General features: G+C 44.7%; 1 long non-coding RNA gene across 2 annotated transcripts in view; it reads left to right on the top strand.

Annotated features, from left to right (window-relative positions):
• The window catches only part of LOC121028923 (uncharacterized), a 48575-nt gene extending 43918 nt beyond the window's left edge, over positions 1-4657 (top strand). The window contains exons 4-5 of one of the 2 annotated variants that reach the window (XR_005789501.1): positions 1672-1750; positions 4623-4657. This is a non-coding gene — a long non-coding RNA (uncharacterized LOC121028923). Of the gene's footprint in view, positions 1-1671; positions 1751-2779; positions 2824-4622 lie in introns of those variants that run through there. The other variant, XR_005789500.1, reaches the window with a different exon arrangement.
• Positions 4658-16731: the final 12074 nt, after the last annotated feature.

The following is a 16731-nucleotide window of genomic DNA, read 5'->3' as shown; positions in this document are numbered from 1 at the left end:
ATATATATATATATATTATGGTTCTTTTCACCCAAGCACTTCAAAACCTTTCTAGAACACCTTGTGGGGAGTGCTATTATCACACTTTGCAGAGTAACAACTGACCATCTGGCCATACTCATTCAGGAAACCAATGGCAGATTAAGTGTGATTTGGAGAAATGGAGCCAGGCTTAGGTCCCTCTCACAACTCCGACCCATCAACTGGGTACTCCATCCACTGTCATTGCAATTGGGCCACCCTGGTCCAGGGGAATTTGGACTCTACATTGTCAGTACATTTCTTTTTAATTAGTTTATGTTTAAAAAAAATTTTTTTTCAACCTTTATTTATTTTTGGGACAGAGAGAGACAGAGCATGAACGGGGGAGGGGCAGAGAGAGAGGGAGACACAGAATCGGAAACAGGCTCCAGGCTCCAGGCTCTGAGCCATCAGCCCAGAGCCTGACGCGGGGCTCGAACTCACGGACCGCGAGATCGTGACCTGGCTGAAGTCGGACGCTTAACCGACTGCGCCACCCAGGCGCCCCTAATTAGTTTATGTTTTTTAAAGGGAGTTTCTTAAACAAATTTTAATTTCTTTTTTTTGCAGAGATTTGCGAAGGCTTTGAAGAATACTCGAAATAGGACTGGTTAGCATACAAACATAAGGAAAGAAGTCAAACAAGAATAGGGAACAAAATGGAGTCTGTGAACGAGGCAAAATCAAACATTGCTGAAGTTGGGAGCTTGTTGTTTTTCAGTGAGAGGCCAGAGTGGCCACATACTCCTCTAGCTGCCCCCAGGGGGCGCTGTGCTCAGTAAGGTTTCCATTTAGGAACCTCTCTTCCATCACACACATTTCTCAATTTCATACTCAGAGCCTGGAATATCTGATTCGAATCTGGTTCTGAGTTAACTGTGGCTTTTGGATATGATCTAATGTTTCCTTATCTTCAAAAAAGACCTCCTTATATTCTGAGGAATACATGAGGGGACAAATGTAGAATACTTAGTGCAATGATCTGAACGTTTGTGTCCCCGCACAATTCCTATGTTGAAACCCTAACCCCTAAGGTGATGGGCATTAGGAGGTGGGGCCTTGGGAGGTCATTAGGTTATGAGGCTGGAGCCCTCATGGATGGGATTAATGCCCCTATGAAAGGGGCCTCAGGGAGTTCTCTCACCCCTTCCCAGCCTCCCAAACTGTAAGAAATAAATTTCGCTTGTCTACAAGCTACCCAGTCTATGGTATTTGTTACAGCAGCCCAAATGGGTTAAGACACTTAGCATAGTATTTGCATCCTGCAGGCTCTTAGCAAGGTTTATATATTTGTTTCCCTCTTTCCCTTCTGTTCTTCCTTCTTTCCTCTAGTTTTCTTTAAAAAAAAAAAAAAGTTTATTTTGAGGGGGGGCGGAGGGGCAGAGAGAGAGAGAAAATCCCAGGCAGGCTCTGTGTTCTCAGCACTATATGGGGATTCAGGGCTCAGTCTCACGAACCATGAGATCATGACCTGAGCTGAAATCAAGAGTTAGACGCTTAACCGACTGAACCCCCCAGGTGCCCCACAAGTTTTCTTTTGAAACGTGATATATAATCAACTCGATTTTTCTTTTGGATTTTAAGTAAGTTTAGGTTACTTAGACTAAGTAAGTAAATAAGTTTAAGTCAAATCTTAAACTGCTTCTCTAGGAGAGTACACGGGACGAACACATTTTCTGGAGGGAGCGGTATTGGAATCCCAAGGCGCTGGGCACGGCTCCCGAGGAAGGTAAGGCCCCAGGTGGTCGGTCTACTGTGGGACAAAGCACAGGGCAGGGCGGGAAGACCCTGACAGCGTGGGTTGGGGGTGCCCAAAGGAGAGGTGTGAGTGTGTGAGTGTGGGTGTAGAATCACAGGGAGAAGCCGGCCCATAGCGCAAGACTTGCTGTTCACTCTAATTAAGAGCATCCTTCTCAAAACTCCTGGTGTTTGCTGACAACCGGAGGCGTTTTCCCCCTTCTCAGAAATTCCCTGCGGGAAATGTGGATCTAAGGGGAAAATGTAAATAAAGGCTTCTTGGAGAAAGTCCCTCTTTCTTCGGGTGTGAAGGGCTCTCTGGGGTCCTGGTGCGAGCTCAGGGACTCTCATCCTCCTCCTCGCTTACCCCCCTCCTTCTTTTCTTTACTTCCTTCCTTCATCTTTGTTCTCGCTTCCTGGGGGCTGCACCCCAGCCGGGGCCCTCTCCCCGCACGTCCCTTCCCCAGGGCTCTTTCAAGATCCTTCTCATTTCTCGTCTTCCCTGTCATTTTTCTTCTTGGCTTTTCATCCATAATAAGGGAAGCATGGTAGAAAGCATCTCTATTTTTCTTCTACTCATATTCCTGTAAACATCTCCAAGAGCCTGAGAAACGTCTGTTTCTTGGTCTCCTGTTTCTGGAAACCATTATTTATTTAACGTGTTCCTACCACTTGGTGAGGCTCCTATTCTTCTGTGGAATATTCCCGCAGACTGGATTCCAGAGTCTGCTGTTTAGAAGCACTGTTGTTTCCTTGTTTCCTGTCACCGAACAATTGCCGGCTTCCTTCATGTGAGCAGCAGTGGAGAAAAACACCAGTGTGGCAAACCCACACCAGACCCACAACCCCCCACCCCTGGGCTTGAACCTCGGTGGCCACGATGTGAGAGTGGTTTTAAAACTTAACAAAATGTTTACCTGAGCTATTCTTTCTATTCTTGTTAGTCATAGTCTTTATTTAAACATGTGGCTCCATTTTATTTATTTATTTATTTTTAAACGTTTATTTATTTTTGAGACAGAGACAGAACGTGAGCAGGGGAGGGTCAGAGAGAGAGGAAGACACAGAATCCGAAGCAGGCTCCAGGCTCTGAGCTGTCAGCACAGAGCCCGATGTGGGGCTCAAACTCATGAACCGCAAGATTATGACCTGAGCTGAAGTCAGACGCCCAACCGACTGAGCCACCCAGGCGCCCCATCCATTTTAACAAATAGAAGAGGAATTATAGTCTAACTGGTTCCCAGTAATAGGGATGGACCTAGTTTATACTTTTAAATTATTTACAGCCTGCCAGTGTCCGTGGCTTTGGGTTATTGATGCTGCAATAGTTCCAGTTGGTGACAGAAAGCCCTTTCCAGAAGACAGTGGCACTGTTAGCAGCAGAACTTGTGGCTGGCTCCTTCCAGCTCCCCCAAATTTCTGGGGCACAGAGAAGCATCACTCTGCCTTCAGCACAGCTCTTCCCTGGGAGACGCTGGAGGGACAGTCTGCTGCCTTTGCCAGACTCAGGCCATACTCTGCAAGTAAGTAGCTGTGCCGCTTTGAACAAGTCACTTCACCTCTTTGAACACAGTTTCCTCCTCTCTACTCTAAAACGTGGAAAGAATACTTACAGGAAAAGTTGTGAGGAATAACCAAGAATTATACTTGAGTGTGGAGCTCACTGCCGGCACCTAGGAAACGTTTAAGGGGCGCCTGGGTGGCTCTGTCGGTTGAGTGTGGGACTTGCATTCAGGATGTGACTTCACAGTTCATGAGTTCCAGCCCCGCATTGGGCTCTACGCTGTCAGCACAGAGCCACTGCAGATTCTCTGTCTCCCACTCTCTCCGCCCCTCCCCTGCTTGCACTCTCTCTCAAAAATAATAAATGAATACTTAAAAAGTGTTAAGAAAATCTGTAATAAACAGTAACGATGCCACAGATGGAGTACATTCAAAGTCACAGCCTTCCTCCAGCCCTAGGTGATGACAAGTGTTCCTAAGATTGTAAATCACAACACAGGGTGACTTAATCTGTATAGACCTGATTTCCCCCTGTCCTTTCATCACCTGACTTAGGTCGTTCATGACCTTCTCTCCTCTTTCAAAACATCGCTTGTACTTTCTTTGTTGCACACCAGTATTGCTTTGGCCCAAGTCCTCATCTCCCCCCTGAGTTATTGTCAAAGTCTGTCCCCACAATGGAATATTGTTTAGCCGTGAAAGGAAGGACATCTTGCCATCTGGGACAACATGGCTGACCTAGAGGGCCGGTGAAATAAGTCAGACAGAGAAAGACAAATACCATATGATTTCGCTCATATGTGGAATCTAAAAAACAAAACAAATGGACAAACAAAAAGAAACAGACCCATAAATACAGAGAACAGACTGGTGGTTGCCGGAGGTGAGAGGATGGGCAAAATGGGTGAAAGGGTGTGGGAGGTACAGGCTTCCTGTCATGGAATGAATAAGTCATGAGAAGTGCAGCATAGGGAGCATAGAAAATGGTGCTGTAATAGTGTCGTGTGGTGACAGAAGGTGCTATGCTTATAGTGAGCATAACATAAGGTACAGAGTAGTGGACTCACTGTCATATACCTGAAATGAATGTCACCCTGTGTGTCAACTCTACTTCAGGAAAAAAGTCTCTTTCCCCACCCTGCCCTCCATTTAATCTAAAAAAAAAATTAAAAGTAACATCAATTGCTTTTTCTCACAAAAGATTCATTATGGAAAGTTGGAAAATAAAGAGAAGTTAAAAGGAAAAAAATACAAATAATCCTGTCGACCTAGAGGTAGTGATTGCCTGTGATTTTTTTCCTACATATGCATAGATATATATATATATATTTTTAATGTTTATTTATTTTTGAGACAGGGAGAGACAGAGCATGAACGGGGGAGGGTCAGAGAGAGAGGGAGACACAGAATCTGAAACAGGCTCCAGGCTCTGAGCTGTCAGCCCAGAGCCTGATGCGGGGCTTGAACTCACGGACTGCGAGATCATGACCTGAGCCGAAGTCGGACGCTTAACTGACTGAGCCACCCAGGCGCCCCTGCATAGATATATTTTAAACAAGAAAAGGAATCATAGTGCGCGTGATGTTGTGCTACTTGCTTTTTTCACTTAAGAACACAGTCATCCTTTGGAGATTCTGTGGGTTCAGTTCCAGACCACTGCAATAAAGTGATTATTGCCATAGAGCAAGTCAAATGAACTTTTTGGTTTCCCAGTGCGTATAAAAGTTAGGTGTGCACTACACTGCAGTCACTTAAGTGTGCAATCCTAGCATTGTGTCTAAAAGAACAATGTACATACCTCAATTAAAAATACTTCATTGCTGGGGCACCTGGGTGGCTCAGTTGGTTGAGTGTCCGACTTTGGCTTAGGTCATGATCCCACAGTTCGTGAGTTCGAGCCCTGAATCAGGGTCCTTGCTGTCAGTGCAGAGCCCAGTTCAGATCCTCTGTCTCCCTCTCTCTGCCCCTCACCCATGTTCTCTTTCTCTCTCTCAAAAAATAAATAAACATTAAAAAATTACTTTATTGCTGAAAAATACTAGCCACCATCTGAGCTTTCAGCAAGTTGTAATGTGATCACAGATCACCATCAGAAATATAATAAGTAATAATAATTAAAAAGTCTGAAATACTACGAGAATTACCAAAATGTGACATAGAGACAAAGTGAGCGAACGTTGTTGGAAAAAGGGTGCTGACATATTTGCTTCATGTAGGGTTGCCAGAAACTTTCATCATAAAAAACATGGTATCTGTGAAGCACAATCTGTGAAGTGCGATAAAATTGGGGGTAAGCCTGTGCGTCTACTGTTGTGTAACAAATTACCCCAAAACTTAGCAGCCTACAGCAACAAACTTAAGTTATCATCTCACGTGGTGTGAAGGGTGGGGGCCCCTAGGAATGTCTCAGCTGCTGGTTCAGGCTCAGGGTATCTCATAAGATTACAGTCAAGATCTCAATCAGGGCTTCAGTCACCTGAAGGCCTGGCTCAGATGGAAAGATCTGCTTTCAAGACAACTCCCATGGCTATTAACTAGAGGCTTTGGTTCCCTGCCATGTGGACTTTTTCCAACATGGCAGCAGGCTTCCCCACAGGGGAAGGAGAGAGTGATGTCACACTATGCATAGGAAAGAGAGCAGGAGCAGGGCAGACATCACATTGTTATTGTGGGTGAAGTTAGTTCCTTGTCTTGGAACTTATCTGACTTCCAGCGAATGAGGTCTGTGACTCAGTTTTCCTGGTCAGACTGTAGTGTTGCCTTTTATATCCATCCTTTTTAAAAAGATAGCTTTTTGAGATATTATTCACCTACCATACAACTCACCCATTTAAAGTATACAATTCAGTGTTTTAGGATATTCAGTCACTACTACCTGGTTCCAGAACTTTTCAGTTCTCCAAACAGAAAGCAGTCACTCCCCATTCTCTCCTCTTCCCACTTCTCTGGCCACCACTATCACCCTTTGGTCTCTATAAACTTGCCTGTTGGGACATTTTGTATAAATGGAATCATACAATATGTGGCCTTTTGTGTCTGACCTCTTTCACTTGTGAAAATGTTTTCAAGGGTCATCCATGTTATAGCATTTTCTTAATATTTTCTCTATCTCTTTTTTTATATGCCTCTTTATTAAAAAGCAAAAACATCTGGAACCCCACATTGTGCAGTACCCAGAACATTAAGAGGTATTTAAGAAGCAGGTCTACTGTTCTCATCTGATGTATTTTTTTTTTCAACATTTATTTATTTTTGGGACAGAGAGAGACAGAGCATGAACGGGGGAGGGGCAGAGAGAGAGGGAGACACAGAATTGGAAACAGGCTCCAGGCTCTGAGCCATCAGCCCAGGGCCTGACGCGGGGCTCGAACTCACGGACCGCGAGATCGTGACCTGGCTGAAGTCGGACGCTCAACCTACTGCGCCACCCAGGCGCCCCTGATGTATTTTTAAAAAATGTTTATTTATTTATTTTGAGAGACAGAAAGAGAGCCAGAGAGAGAGAGAGAGAGAGAGAGAGAGAGAGACAGAGAGAGACAGAGAGAGAATCCCAATGAGGCTCTGTGCTATCAGTGCAGAGCCTGATGTCAGACTCCATCCCACAAACTGTGAGATCATGACCTGAGTCGAAATCAAGTGTTGGATGCTTAGCTGACTGAACCACCCAGGTACCCCATATCTGACTTATTTTTGTTGTCAGAATCAGTCAAGGTAAGGGCTGAGTTCTCATGACTGGACAGGCTGAAACCACATCTGGATTTTTTCCCCTCTGGAGACATCCCTCCCTCTGGGTCAGTGTCAGACCCTGTGCTCAGAGAGTGGCCCCGGTGAAGGATGCCCGTGTCAGAACAGTAGCCACTTTGGTCCAGGGAGAGCTCACAGACTCCCAGTTCTGCAAGGGCGAAGTTAGTTCCTTGTCTTGGAACTCATCTGACACCAAGCGAGTGAGGCCTGTGACTCGGTTTCCCTGGTCAGAGGGTAGTGCTGCCTTTTACATCCATTATTCCAGATCTGCGACAAAGAAGCCCCAGTTGGCTTAGGCAATACAAAACCCAATGTCTCTGGAGCCCTCTTCCCTTGGATTTTGCAGAACTTTTCCTTTATTTAGTCCTCCTCTGATAAGTATTTTCTTTTTACTGCTGAATAATATTCATTAAATGCATAACATTTGGTTTATCCATGCATCAGATGATGGACATTGGGTTGTTTGTACTTTGGGGCTAAAAGGCTTATGCTGCTGGGAACATTTATGTACATCTTTTTGTTGCAGACATTTATTTTCACTTCTCTTGGGTATATATATGGGGGAGGAATTGCTGGGTCATATGGTAACTCTATGTTTAACATTTTGGGGAACTGCCTGTTTTCCAAAGTGGCTGCACCATTTTATATTCCCATCAGCAGTGTATGAGGGTTCCAATTTTTCATACCCTTGACCAATACTTATGAGCTGTGGTTTTCAGTATAGCCATCCTATGGGCATGAACCAGTGGTTTTGATTTACATTTCTCTCACGATTAATGACGTTAAACAACTAACTTTTAATGTGTGTACGGGCCATTTCTCTTGAGAAATGTACCCTCAAATTCTTTGCCCATTTATAAATTTGGCCTGTTCTTTTTGTTATTGAGTTGTATGAATTTTTTTAAAAATAATTATATATCTTGGATACAAGTTCCTTATCAGATATATGAATTGCAAATATTTTATCCTGTTCACATTCTCTTTTTTTAAATGGATAAAATTTATTTTTTATTTTTTAAATTAATTAGTTAATTTTTAAATCTACATCCTAGTTAGTTGGCATATCATGCAACAGTGATTTCAGGAGTAGATTCCTAATGCACCTTACCCATGTAGCCCATCCCCGCTCCTACCACCCTTCCAGCAACCCTCTGTTCGTTCTCCATGTTTAAGAGTCTCTTATGTTTTGTCCCCCTCCCTGTTTTTATATTCTTTTTGCTTCCCTTCCCTTACGTTCGTCTGTTTTGTCTCTTAAAGTCCTCATATATCCTATTCACATTCTTAATGGTATTGGTTACAGCAAGAAAACTTTGAACTTTAACGTAGTCCAAGCACATCGTCTTCCAGGTAGCCGCACACACCCCTTCTGCCATATTTTATTGGGTAGAACGAGTGAAGTCCGGCCCACACTCAAGGGAGTAGTGGGGACCACGTTCTACCTTTTGAAGAGAGGAGAATAAACGAACCTGTGGACATTTTGAAAAACTACCACATATGTTAATATTCATTCAAAATTTCACATTTAGGGGCTAGAAAATAAGAATCTCCAGTCAAAGTGGGTGTCAACTGTGGCTTCATCGTGTAATTGCTGTGTGATTTTGGAAAGACTGTTAGTTCAATGCTTGATGCCTCAGTTCTCTTAGCTGTAAAATGGGAATGATGATGTATGCCATTCACGCATTCCTAAAAAACCCACGTTTTGCAAAATCATGCACTAAAAGTAACAGGGCTGATGGGCATCCCAAATAAAACCTACGGGATTCTGTAATCAGAGTGCTAATGAAAGAGTACCAATCATAATGAAAGTACTAGCATGATTCCCAAACGGATCAACATGGTGGAAAACTTAGTGGTTCTGAAGCCTGGAAACCAGGCTTCACTTGCAGTAAAGAATGGCAGTTTGATACTTCCTCCCCTTTTTTTCAAAGTCTCTATTTATTGCTAAGCCTCCTCTTTGACTGTGAGAACGTTTGTCTCTGATCACTTTAAGGTATTAGCGTGCTGGGAAGAATCAGGCGTGGGCTGGCATCATGTGTTACAAACCCCACTCTCTATCATCAATTGTGTAAGAGCTAATTTGTGACAAAGAATCACAAGAATCCATCTCATCAGGTTTGGGGAAGATTACGTGGGAGACACATGTTAAACACCGAGAACAGTGCTGGCAGGCAGGAAGTGCTCCAAAGTTGTTTGGATTACATTCATTCTTGTTTAGAGGATTCCTTCTTAGCTTGCCCCCTCCAGTACAGAACAATATACCCCTGGAGGACTTTTTTTCAGATGATGTATTTCTCATTATGAAATAGACAGAGCCCTCATTAATTTCTTTCAGACCTTGAGTCCTTGGGGATGGGTTAAATGCAAGAGTTTGCAAACATGTAGTCACTTATAAAGTAAATTTGCATGTGTAATGCAGTCTGGCTTTAATATATGCGTTTTGCCATGCATGCACTCAATTTTAGGAAAACGTACAATGATAAAACCCGTATATCAGCTTGAAGGTACACCCTGAGTTTGGAGTAGGTGTTTATGTTTTATTTTCAGACTGATAACATCAAGGCCTTGAGGTAATTCTGAAACTATCAGAGCTTCTTTATTGTCTTTTCTCAGGGAAGGATGGCTACTAACATCCCTATTTTACAGAGGTATTCTCAACTGAGGAAAGAAACAAACTTGATATTTTGAAAGACCTTTTGTTAGGGATAAAATTCAATTAGGGAAAGCTTGCCTTTAGGATTTTACTTACTCAAGTCACCATCTCTTTAATAATAAAACTGTATTTGTTCGATTTTCAAGTAACTGTTATTTGTGGCTCATAAAAGGCAATTCATTGATAATTTTCAGGAGCTACTATATCATAGACACTACAAATTCTCTTAAACCCACATCTTTTGAGTTCTTTTGGTATAACAGCCATGACAAGAAAAACAAGCTTGCTCTAGTGGTTACGGGTGCCATGCCCTGTTGAGTCACCAAGGGAACAGCAATGCTAACGTCCTTTCCTCTGAGCGTTACCCACACACGTGAACTTGGCGCTGTGTTCATCAGACTTTTGTGAAGTTAGCACTTTTAAAGAGAAATTTATAAAGGGATTTTTCGTTGAATTGGATAAAGAGTGATTAGATAAATTAACACCAGGTGGCGCTAGAGGACTGAACTTGGAACTACTCCGCGCTCTTACCTGGGACTGAGACCAGGGCCATGCTCTTCGTTTAACCGGTGGGTTAAAGGAAAGAAGGGCAACCGTTGCCCCTACTGTGTCCCGTTACCAGCTGACGCTAAGGATTGCCCCCCATCACATTGTCTAGGTCCCTTCCGGGGAGAGTTGACGCTCCCTAAAGCTACGGAGCACATGGTAGCTTTCCTGAGGTCTCCAGTGGCAAAAAATATTCACAGTTTTTCTAAAGGAAAATGAAAACAAATCTCACATGAAATTGCTTTTTGGAGTGGCTTCAGTCCTGCTCTCACCATTGGAGGTACCCAGGAATGTTGATTGGGCAAGGGTAGCAAGAGAAGAAGATAAGGTCCCCTGAAACTCCTTCCCCCGGGAGCAGACTAGGCAAAAGCAGTTTCATCTCTCCGTGCCCACACATGGCAGGGTGACCGGGATCAGAATTCCCACCAGCTCGGGCTTTATTATTTCATGCAACCCTCCTTTCCTAGGAGTCCCCAACGTGCTCAGAAGTGTTTTTTGCTAGGGCCATTACCAGGAAAATAAAATCTCAGAACAGAGACTGTAGATTTATTTATTTTTTTTTTAAATTTTTTTTTCAACGTTTTTTATTTATTTTTGGGACAGAGAGAGACAGAGCATGAACGGGGGAGGGGCAGAGTGAGAGGGAGACACAGAATCGGAAACAGGCTCCAGGCTCCGAGCCATCAGCCCAGAGCCGGATGCGGGGCTCGAACTCACGGACCGCGAGATCGTGACCTGGCTGAAGTCGGACGCTTAACCGACTGCACCACCCAGGCGCCCCGAGACTGTAGATTTAAAAATGGGAACAAGTGCCTTCCATTGAGCTTTTGAGGGGCCAGAAAGGAGAAGAGCAGGCGGTGAAGTAAAAAAGCTATGCTACAAGGAAATGGAAATGCCAGCAGCCTGAAAAACAGAGGCTGCCAGGTTAAAGAATGACAAATATTCTGGAAGGAGTCAGGTGCACAGAAAGAAGGTGCCCTGGGAGGTCCTGGAGGGTCTGTGGGAAGTGACTTTGGGGGTGAGATGGGGAAGAAGGGAAATCTGACATCTCCACCATCAGTGCTGTCTTTTCTGAAGTCTAGTCCACAAAAAGCGCAGACCCAGAGAGAAACATGTTGCTGATGGCTTGGTTGACGTGCATCCTTGCGGCGTGGTTATGGGCAGGCACTTCCTTAAAGGAATGTGCGTGTCACCAAGGGACATTACTTTGCACATTACTTTTGAACCAAGTAATTCACCAGCTTGTCTGGCCCTATCTGGCCTGGTATCCACATACGGTGTGCAGATGCTGTCATTTTCTGCTCAGGCTATTCTCTGGCTCTCAGGAGGGAGGCTGAGCATGGAATCTCCCACATGGGGTGAACCCTGAATACAGTAGCACCAGGAGCAGAGTTGTTGACTTGAAATGACTTATTCTTCTCTCCCTACCACACTTCCTCCTTGTTTCAAGGTCCTCTGTGAGACACGGGGGAGGGGAAGGTGGTGGGAAGGGAGCCCTGTCTCGGCATCTTTAACTTAATTTTATTTTTTCAATTTTTAAAAATGTTTATTTATTTTTGAGAGAGAGAGAGACAGAGAGAGAGAGAGTGAGAGAGAGCACACACAAGTGTGGGAAGGGCAGAGAGAGAGGAAGGAAGCTCCAGGCTCTGAGCTGTCAGCAGAGAGCCCGACGCAGGGCTCGAACTCACGAGCTGTGAGATCATGACCTGAGCCGGAGTCCGACACTTAACAAACTGAGCCACCCAGGTGCCCTTTTAATTTAATTTTAATTTTTTTGCTTAGTATAACCCCGACAGCAGCTCATTCCTTGGCCAACAAAGAACAGCGTTTTCTCCTGGATCTTCTGTATTGGTTCCATTTATCTCAGCATTCTTTGGAACCATGATTTAGACATTTTGCTGCTAATTGAATTCAGCCTCTGGAAGCAGTAGGACCAGAGAAGGAATATTATTAGCTTTTTCAGGAGTTGATTCTAAGGTAAGAAATAGGATTAAGATAAACTTCTCTTCCTAATGACAACCAATGATTCTATAGGAAAACATATTTTAAAAAAATGTTTTATGTACATTTGAGAGAGAAAGAGAGAGCATGAGCAGGGGAGTGGCAGAGAGGATCCAAAGTGGGCTCCGTGCTGACAGCAGCGAGCCCCATGTGGGACTTGAACTCATGAACCATGAGACCATGACCTGAGCTGAAGTCGGATGCTCAACTAAGCCACCCAGGTGCTCCTATAGGAAAACATATATTACTTCACACTTCTGTGGTATCTTTCACTCAAGGCCTCAAAAGGATTCTATAAACATGTGCTCAGGTACGCTGAAGTCTAAGAGAGTTCCGCCCCATTAGTTTAATTAACAGATGGCATTGTATAAGCTTAAGGTGTACAACACAACAATTTGATATATGCATGTATTACAAAATGATTACCACACTAAGTTTAGTTACTATGGTAAGATTTAAGATGGGAAAATCATATAGAAAAACAAACTGAGGGGGCACCTGGGTGACTCAGTTGGTTAAGCATCTGACTCTTGATTTCAGATCCAGTCATGATCTCATGGTTCGTGAGTTCAAGCCCCGCGTTGGGCTCCGCACTGACCATGCAGAGCCTGCTTGGGATTCTCTTTTTCTCCCCCTCTCTTGCTCGTAGTCTCTCTCTGTCAAAATAAATAAATACACTTAAAGAAAAAAAAAGAAAAATGAACTCAGTATTTGGAAACCAAAGTATGATTCTTGGCACGAATGATTTGCTGTGGTGCAATCTGTGTGGGTATCGATATCTCATGGCAAAATGAGTGTAAGGTTTCCCCTTCCCTAGTCCGTACTGGTACTTCCCTTTCTGATAAAGAGGAAGATGTTCCATTCTCTGTTTGGCTCGTGTAACCCCACCTCACTGGGGCCGGTGTTGTTCGGTGCTTCTGCTCCCCACAAGAGTCCCCGTCTCTCCAGGCCTTATAGACAGGAGCCTGTGGGTCTCCTCTCAGAGTGCATTTTCGAGGACAAACAGTAGGACGGCGGGGAGTGGGGGGGACCCTATCCTAACCATCGGGACAATAGGCAGAGACACTTCTCTCCTGGTGATGCCTCAGGCTGTTATTTTTAGCAGAGTGAGCCCTTTCACTCTTTTGCACAATGGCTTCTGTTGACACAACTTACTATCTGATGATTACAAAGAGATGCCATTATACCAGGCGACAGGGCAGTGACAGCACCCTGTGTGCGTTCTCCAGAGGTGGGTACCACCAGCCACCTTCTCTAAGTGCACGCGGCTCAATAACCATGGCGTGGGCACAGGCACGCCACCCGGTCAGCCGGGAAAGATGCTGCCACCCAGGCTTGTGTGGTGTCTGGGCGAAGCCACTGCAGACGGTGCTGAAAAGAGCATCTTTTATTCTCCTTTCAGAGATGACTTCCTTGTCTGTCAGTAAACTCTGAGCTCTCTTCCCTGAGGAGATTGTGGGAAAAATGTGGCATCGAATATGAATTAGTATGAAACTAATGTGGATTAGTGTTGTACTACAAAACCACCTGGGTCTGGGACGAAATTTGGGGCTGGAAATTGGGCAGCGACTTATCGACGACTCCCAGGAACATCAGCCCCCTTCCTGTCCACTCGGACTCCAACAGGGCAGAGGCCCCAGCTCCTCTCCGCAGACAGTGCCCAGCAGCAGTGTGCGCTCAGGATTAGAAGGTTCTCAGAAAACATTTAAGAGATTGATTACCATCTAAGGGGCATTTTGATAGTTTGTATACACCATCCGGGTCTTTTAATAACTATAAAGTCTTAGGGCGCCTGGGTGGCTCAGTAGTTTAAGGGTCCGACTCTTGGTTTTGGCTCAGGTCATGATCTCACAGTTGGTGGGTTCAGGCCCAGCATCAGGCTCCGTGCTGTCAGTGCAGAGCCTACTTGGGATTCTCTCCCTCTCTCTCTGCCCCTCCCCTGCTCACTCTCTCTCTCTTCCTCAGAATAAATAAATAAACATTTAAAAACAACCTGTAAAGTCTTAAACATAATGTGTTATTAAAAAAGTGTCCACATTTGGGGCGCCTGGGGTGGCTCAGTCATTAAGCATCTGACTCTTGGTTTCAGCTCAGGTCTTGATCTCACATTTGGTGAGATCGAGCCCCACATCAGGCTCTGTGCTGACAGTGCATGGAGCCTGCTTGGGATTCTCTCTCTCCCTGTCTCTCTGCCCCTCCCCTGCTTGCCTCTCTCTCTCTCTCTCTCTCTCTCTCTAAATATAAATAAATAAACATTAAAAAAATCTTTAAAAAAATCTCCATATTCAATGCGCCTGTGTGTGCAAACACCAGTGCTCACTTACTGTCACCCTGTTCATATTTTGTTTTAATGTTTTATCTATTTTGGAGAGGGAGAGAGAGACAGAGCATGAGCGGGGAGGGGCAGAGAGAGAGGGAGACACAGAATCCGAAGCAGGCTCCAAGTTCTGAGCTGTCAGCACAGAGCCCGACGTGGCGCTGGAATCCGTAAACTGTGAGATCATGACCTGAGCCGAAATCAAGAGTTGGATGCTTGGGGCGCCTGGGTGGCTCAGTCGGTTAAGCGTCCGACTTTGGCTCTGGTCATGATCTCAGAGTTAGTGTGTTCAAGCCCCCCGTTGGGCTCTGTGCTGACAGCTCACAGCCTGGAGCCTGCTTTGGATTCTGTGTTTCCCTCTCTCTCTGCTCCTCCTCCACTCATACTCTGTCTTTCAAAAATGAACAAAAATTAAAAAAGAAAAAGAGTTGGACGCTTAACCAACCGAGCCACCCAGGTGCCCTATTGTGCTATTTGTATTTTAATGAATGTATTTGTAATGGCAGGGGATGTATGACAGATGCATTTTTCCTTCAGTCACGGGAAGCTTTTAAGGAGTCAGAAAATTTGAACTAATAAGGATAATGTTTTATGTAGTCCCTTAGTTCATTTGTTGAACACATAGCCAAAGGAGTTCATTGAAATAAATGCTGCCGTTGAATTTTTAACAATGGCTACATAAATATGGGGCCATCTATAACCTTTATGCCTACAGGAGCCAGGAAAGTGATCTGTATAATTAACCCCTTGATTGATCTGGTCTTTCAGCCATCAGGATGAAGAGTCTGATTTCCCACGTAGAGTGGGATGTACCTGAGAAGCTCAAGGCAGCTGAATATTTTCGTGGAGGAAAGCTTCTTTTGAAGGACTAAATAGGCATTCATTTGACACAAATCCTTAAATTTCTCAATTTATGCTGAAGAGTGGGGAGGCATGGGGAAACCATCTGGGATCTCAGATTGGTGATTCTGATTCCATGGTGAGGCAGGTAGAGTTCTGAGAGGGCCCTCCAGCTTGTACCCCATGTGTAAACCCCTGCCCTTCAGTCTAGGCAGGGCCTGTGAGTATAGTGAGATGTCACTCCCTTGACTAGGTTATGTTATATGGCAAAGGTGGTGAGACACTCATCATGATATTACCTTACCCATGACTTTGTCTCAGCAGACTGGAGAGATTCAAAGCTAGGGAGATCTCCTGCTGCCTTGAGGAGGCAAACTGCTGTGTCTGGAAAAGGCTGCCTGGCAGGGAATAGCAGACAGCTTCTACGAGTTGGAATGGCCCCCAGCTGATGGCCAGCAAGAAGGCAAGGAACTGAATCTTCCCAACAATCAGTGAACTTGGAAAAGGACTCCAAGCTTCAGGTGAGATCACAGCCCCTCACAACACCTCGATTTTAGCCTGGTGAGACCCTGAAGCGGGGGACCCAGCTAACCCTACCTCCTAATCCACAAAAAACTGAGATAACACACATGTGTGCTTTGAAACTGCTTCATTGGTGGTAATTTGTTATGCAGAGATAGAAAACCAAAGAACTAGGTCTGGGCAGGGGGCAGCTGAGAATTTGCATCTGTGTTAAGTTCTCAGGTGACGCCCAGGCTGCTGGTCCAGGACCTGTCCTTTCAGAAACACTGTCATATTTCCTCTGGCAGCGGACTTAGTGGTGTCATGAATGGACACTCACCGTACCCTTCTGGAATATAACCAAGGTTAACCAGAAGGGATTGAGCATTCTGTTTTAAGCCACAAGTAAGTATAGGCAATATGGTTCAAGCCTTTAAGAATAATTTAAATGTGGCCGGCAACAATAAATACAAAATACAGTGTTAGAAAAGCCATTAGGATCAGGGCTTAGGAAACGAGGGTAGGGAAAATAATGTAAAGTGAGGCGTGACGTCGGCATGCAAGATGCATGCATCACTATTCATTCACGCCTCTGTGGCAAGAGAGACTTAACTATTAATTCCTGTTCCTCCTTTTGAGAATCATGTCCCATCTATACTACTTGTGAATTAACTTCCTATTATAACTATACCTCAATTAAAAAGTAAGTGAAGGGGCGCCTGGGTGGCTCAGTTGGTTAGACGTCCGACTTCAGCCCAGGTCACGATCTCGCGGTCCGTGAGTTTGAGCCCCGCGTCGGGCTCTGGGCTGATGGCTCAGAGCCTGGAGCCTACTTCTGATTCTGTGTCTCCCTCTCTCTCTGCCCCTCCCC

The sequence above is a fragment of the Herpailurus yagouaroundi genome, unplaced genomic scaffold (assembly GCF_014898765.1).
Source record: "Herpailurus yagouaroundi ecotype Mexico unplaced genomic scaffold, PumYag 100, whole genome shotgun sequence".
Classification (NCBI taxonomy): domain Eukaryota; kingdom Metazoa; phylum Chordata; class Mammalia; order Carnivora; family Felidae; genus Herpailurus; species Herpailurus yagouaroundi.
The sequence above is the reverse complement of the archived record's forward strand: the minus strand, read 5'-3'. Positions and strand labels throughout refer to the sequence as shown.